Here is a 6,139-nt window from a genome sequence, read left to right on the forward strand (position 1 = left end):
ATTGATGACTATTCTAGAATGTGGATGGTTACTTTTCTCAGAGAAAAATTAGAAGCATTGGAAAAGTTCAAACTGTTCAAAGCAATGGTAGAAAATGAAACCGGTAAGAAAATCAAATGTCTAAGATCAGATCAAGGAGGATAATTTACATCTAAGGAGTTTAATACATTCTGTGAAGTAAATGGAATTAGAAGACAACTATTAGCACCTCGGACACCATAGCAGAATGGAGTTATTGAAAGGAAAACAATAATTATCTTGGATGTAGCAAGAAGTATGCTATCAAAAGCAAACCTACCACATGTATATTGGAGAGAGGCAGTCAGTACAATGGTCTATACATTCAACAAAGTTCTCATCAAAGGTGAAACCGGTAAGACCCCTCATGAACTATGGTTTGGTATTACTCATACTCTTAAATATTTTAGAATTTTTGGAAGTAAATGTTATATTAGAAGAGATGAGTATATTGGCAAATTTGATCCTAGAAATGATGAAGGAATATTTCTTGGTTATTCATCTAAGAGCAAGGCATATAGATGTTTTAACAAAAGATTGCAGAAAATTTTTGAAAGTACAAATGTAAAGATTGATGAACAATTCAGAGGAACTTCAAGGTATATAGACTCTGAACAGGCAACAAAAATTTTGACAAATGAGCCTACACTGAATCTACTGAGTCAATTCAAGTACATAAAAGAGTTATTAAAGAAATTTGGGATGGAGAACCCTAAACCAGTAAGCACACCTATGACAACAAATGACAAATTATCACTAAGGGATGAATCTACACCTATTAATCCAACTAGATACAAATCTATGATAGGAGGTGTATGAGGGAAAATCGGGTCGATAGAACTCAGTATGTGGAAAACAGAGCTCAAAGAGGCTTTTCTCACACACTCATAGGACTTCTTGGTGCAAGCTATGGAGTTATGAAGTATGGCTCAGCTTCCCAAGGTTGGTTCCATGGTTCTCTATCTCACAAGGTCCCTCAAACCAATGTCTTTGCTCTCAGATCACTGAGCAAAGTGGTTTAGGGATGACAAATGTAAGAACGAGGGATGTTTTAGTTGATTTTAAGATGAAATGCATCCTAAGTTATACATGATCCTATAAATTCAATAAACTAGTTTATAAGATGACAAGATTAGTGACAAGGCTATCCTAGCATGCTATATTAGTATATGATCAAGCTAAATGATAAGGAAAATAATCTAAACATGCATATTTAGATTAATTCCTATTTAAAAGAGAGGCTAAATGATGAGCACAAATGATATATTAAAGCTTGCATGGATTTGAGTATAAGTGTGATGCTAAAGACTTGGATCCTGAAAAAATGTAGGAATGAGACCTCTATTTAAAGCAAAAATAGGGCAATGGATGGCCAAGATTAAAAGATTTAATCAAGGGTTGAGTTTGAAAGTTGGGAATCCATGTTTGCAATTGTCACCAATGAAATCGTGACAAATGTCAACATAAGACTGGGTTGAGAAGAGAGGTAGGAAGCATTAAATGCTTGAGAAGACCTCATGGTTATCTTAGGGGGTAAGGGTTATGGTTAAGTTAGGATTACCCATTGGATAAAGGTTTTACCGAAAGGATAAACTCTTGTGCAAAAGATTAAGGATAACCATGGTCAAAGCAATAAATGCTTGATGAGACCATTGGGTTAGATGGAGGTTTAGTTTAGGGAAATTATTTAATCATGCTAGAGGGTTGAGTTAACCATTAATGGTTTGGGAGACTTTCAAAGTTAAGTGGTTGAAGCCTTTAAGGGTTTTCAAAGACTTTGAGGGTTTGTGAAGTGACTTCCCTTTGTTTAGGGATGTGACAAAGTTTAGGAAATGGGTTAGGTTAATTTAGAAGTGATTAGAAGAGTCTAGAAGGGGTTAGGAATAGGGTTTAGGAAGCAAGTGGGAGATGTAGGATTTTGCAAGTGGGTGAAGGGATAATAGGATTTAATTGAATAAAATAAATTTAATTCAACTTGGTTGCAATTTGGGGAAATCAAATAAATTAGATTTATTCAATTTAGGGTAAACTATTTAATTAAATTTGAATTTAATTAAAAGTGGATAGAAGGGATTTAATTGAATAAAATGATTTATTCATTAAATGTCAAAAGAGGCCTAGTGAATTTAATTTAAATAAATTGAGTAATTTACTTAATTTAAATAGAGGAATGTGGGTGATTCAATTAAATTGGATTTAATTCAATAGAGAAATGAACAAAAAATATTCATTTAGGAATATGGTCATTTTTATACGTCGACATTTTGCCCCTCTTTGAAGTGACATGTGTGCACATGTTAATTCAAAGAAAATGATGTGTTATCATGATTTATGATCAAATAAAAATTTTATGTTGTTTTGAGATATGCCATGCCCCAGTTTTGATAATTGATGTTGATAATGCCCCCTCAGGAGATGAATCAAAAATTTGGAAAAATTTGATGTGATTTGATAATTGTGTTTGCTTTGCAAAATTTTGGCTATGTGGAATGCTTGAATTGATTCATCTCCCGATAATTGATGTGTGCGAGGGTACGAGGAAGACCATGAGCGAATTACATGCTCAATCCCCTAACCCTAATTTTATTTTACCCTATAAAAGGGGAAAAGTGCATTGTTTTGTCTCATTTGTGCTTGTTCACTTTAGAGAAAGAGACTTTTGGAGAGAAGAAAAAATGCCTATTCCATATCCTACGCATCGATTCGAGCACGTTCGGAGGTATCGGAGGCCTGCCGTGTATGCACCACTGGTAAGTCAACCTTTTGACCCCTTTTTGATTTTTGATTTTGTTGTTTTGGGTACTTTTTTGGAATTTTGCATGCGGGTTTAACGTTTTAGCGCATCTAGGTCGTTGGTCAGTGCATATGAAAAATTTCGTAGCGCATAAGGTTGTAGATTTAGGTTGCATTCGAAAAACATAGGATAGTGCAAAGGTTTGCTAGGTTAGCACATAAATGCACATTAGCGCATTAGGGACACAGGGTAGCACATAAACTGAAATAGGTAGCACATCAGGTAAACCTAGTGTAGATAGGATAGCACGTGGAGAAAATAAGTTAGCACATCGAGTCAATTTAGCGTGTAGCCAAATTTAGTTAGCACATGCAGTTGGTTTTGTGAGAAAATATGAGTTATGAGTGAGGAAAATTGATAGGATATGGTCAGTTTTGCTAGGATAGGTGTAAAATGTTTTGTTTCTATGTTTGCTATCATGGTTTTGATTTTTTGTCCAATATAAGTGTCGATATAACTTGGTTTTATTTGTGATTTTTCAATTTATTCATAGATATCGATGTGGATTTGGTATAAACTTGATTTGATGTGCATTTATTTAAGTTAATATATGTGGAGCTTGATTTGTGTTACAAGCTGATATGATTGTGGAACTTGAGTTGTTTTACAAGTTGATATGGGCTGGAAACTTGAGTTGTGTTACAAATTGATGTGAAATGGGGACTTGAGTTGTGTTACAAGTTTGATATGGTTTTTGAAAACTTGAGCTATGTTACAAGTTGATATGGATAGATATGATGTGATTTTGATTTTGATATCTATGTTTTGATGAGGAACTGATATTGAACTTGTTTTGTTGTTTTGACAGGAACGATTGGGAGTGGTTCAGTGGTGCGAGCGGTTCCTGAGACCATGGGCATTGATACCATGGTTAGCACAGGCTGATTTGGACATTATTGAGAGATGCGGGCTATCTTCCCTATTGGATATGCCTCGGTTCACTATGAACCAGGGTTTACTTATAGTGCTTGCAGAGAGATGGCACAGTGATACGAACACCTTCCATTTTGCCACAGGGGAGATGATAGTGACCCTCGAGGATTGCTACTGGATCTTATGCATACCTATAGTAGGGGCACTACTACCTTATGAGCAGTCAGAGGAGGGTGGGATAGAGGCACTTCATCGGATTTTTCATGATGATACAGTGTGTGGGTATGAGATTCCATGGTAGGAGTTTCTTGATTTGCATTATGCACCTCTTCCATCAGTACTGACAGGGTTTTTAGGTGGTTTTCTATGTCCCGACCGCAAGTCGAAGGGATTGTCAATGGGATGGGGACTGGTACTAGAGGAGATTATTACACAAGGCTGCAGGTTTGCATGGGGATTGGCTATGATATCCCATTTAAATAGTGACTTGCACGAGGTAGTATACCTGGGTTATGATAGTTTTTCAGCTAGCGTTACACTTCTATAGGTATGGTGCTGGGAGCACATTCCTATAGCCAGGCCACTGGTGGATAGAGATAGGCCAGTTGGACATGCCTGTGCATATGGATACAGGGGGTTAGTTGTCCAGTGGAAGCTGGGAAAACTGGAGCATTGGAGGAGGGTGTTGGATGATATTGATACGGTCATATGGTGACCATATATAGGTTGCGAGGTTTGGGTTGAGGATGGGCTGGAGATGCCATATGTCTTTATGACCCAATTTTTGATAAGGAGGACCCCTTTTGTGATTGAGAGATTGTTGGTTACGAGAGTTTTGCGGCATTTTGGTCGGCAGCAGGGGATACCACAGGAGACCTATTTGTATGCATGTCGAAGGAAGGACATACCAGATTGGGGTCTAACTATTGACAGTGTGGCAGTCATGGAGGAGTTTGCATAGCTAGTGGGCAGATATGGGATTATGCCCCAGAGATTTTGGATGTTGAGATGACGAATGAGTTTGCTAAACTGTTTGTAGCTTGTGTCGTGGTGAGGATATCGGATCTAGCGGAGATGCAGCCTATTTTGATGATGATGAGGATGAGGGAGGGGGAGATGGGGATGAGGGAGGAGGTGGAGGAGGTAGGGGTAGGAGAGGAGATAGAGGTAGAGATAGGGGTTATAGAGGAGTGGAGAGAGCAGTTCGACAAGCTGTGATGGATAGAGGTAGAGGAGGGTTGGCGATTGGAGCAAGGGGTGAGGGGATGGTGGGAGAGGTGATAGCAGTAGTGGGAGGGACTGACAAGGTGAGACGTCCAACCTAGAGGAAGAGGACTAATGTGCTACCTCCACCAGCACCGAGGACAAGTAGAGGGATAGGGGGTACTCCTTCATAGGTACCCCTATGGGTCCAGGTTCTGACTCATGTGGAGGACGCCCAGATTAGGACCTTACAGGTGATAGTGTAGCAGCTGCAGACACAGCTATTAGCGCATCAGCGTTAGATTACACAATTGACCACTGAGCATGACACTGAGATAGAGCGGTGGGGTCGAGCGGAGGAGCTCGCAGCGAGTGTGCAGAGAGAAGCAGTAGGTGGGCCGATGAGGGACACCTTCAAAGAGCTGGCCTTGAGAGCCCAGAAGGTGGAGTACTACCGTCGTCATTATGAGGTTGTGGTGCCTAGGGAGCATCGAGTGCAAAGTTTTACGCAATCGAGATCGAGTCAATCTCGAGAGACAAGATCACGGTCAAAGAGCAGAGGTGTGATAGGGCCACCGAGACATGATCTACCTAGATATCCAGGGGTTAGGACTTCTGCGGCGAGACCGTCTCCTTCAGGAGATAGTCATACTTGAGAGATGTTGTCTCTATTGTATTTTTTATCATTGTATTTGGCTGAGACATGACATATATTGTACATTTTGATCTTATTTGATATATATATATATATATGACACCATTTTCTTTGATCATGTGATGCGTTATGGATGCATTTTCTATATGATTTTACTTTATTCTATGATGATGCAATGCTTAGGTAGATGATATGATGAAGTGAAATGCATGATGCTATGAGATGTATCTTGAAAATGAGATGAATGATTATGATATGTTGTGAGATGTATGTTGAAAATGAGATGAATGATATGATATGCAACTAATTGTAAAATGATATGCAACTAATTGTTTTTGGAGCACCCTCATTCTACATTTGTCATCTGATATAACCACATGTTTATTTGCTTTCGATATATGTATCATCATTGAGCATGGATTGATTTTTGGATATGTTGAAAATTTATACAAGCATAATGGTATAATTAAACCATGATGACCTGAGAAAAATTTACATGATGTTTTGATTTTACAAGATAGGACAAGCATCAAGGTATAATTGAACCAAGACGACCAGAGTGTGGATTGCGTATAAACAGAGAAGATTAAACCATT

This window comes from Cryptomeria japonica, chromosome 2, assembly GCF_030272615.1.
Source record: "Cryptomeria japonica chromosome 2, Sugi_1.0, whole genome shotgun sequence".
In the NCBI taxonomy this organism is placed as follows: domain Eukaryota; kingdom Viridiplantae; phylum Streptophyta; class Pinopsida; order Cupressales; family Cupressaceae; genus Cryptomeria; species Cryptomeria japonica.